We start from the raw sequence: 270 nt of genomic DNA, 5'->3' as shown, positions 1-270 counted from the left end.
TTCCCCTTGTCCACCTGGTAAGCCGGGTCCAGCTTCTTTGTGAAGGCTGTTGGCACCGGGACGGGCTCAGGGACCAGCACCCCAGTTGTGCCTCCCCATCTGCTCCCCCTCCCCAGCTGCTCCCCTCCCCATCTGCTCCCCCCTCCCCATCTGCTCCCCCTCCCCAGCTCCCCCCTCCCCAGCTGCTCCTCCTCCCCATCTTCTCCCCCTCCCAGCTCCCCCCTCCCCATCTGCTCCCCTCCCCATCTGCTCCCCCTCCCCAGCTGCTCC

At 68.9% G+C, this 270-nt stretch overlaps 1 protein-coding gene across 1 annotated transcript in view; it reads right to left on the bottom strand.

Moving 5' to 3' along the window:
• MYBPC2 (myosin binding protein C, fast type) overlaps positions 1-270 on the bottom strand; it is an 18,408-nt gene that overhangs the window by 13,457 nt on the left and 4,681 nt on the right. The gene's annotated exons all lie outside the window — the stretch shown is intronic.

The sequence above is a fragment of the Vombatus ursinus genome, unplaced genomic scaffold (assembly GCF_900497805.2).
Source record: "Vombatus ursinus unplaced genomic scaffold, bare-nosed wombat genome assembly UNPS02014855.1, whole genome shotgun sequence".
Taxonomy (NCBI): domain Eukaryota; kingdom Metazoa; phylum Chordata; class Mammalia; order Diprotodontia; family Vombatidae; genus Vombatus; species Vombatus ursinus.
The sequence above is the reverse complement of the archived record's forward strand: the minus strand, read 5'-3'. Positions and strand labels throughout refer to the sequence as shown.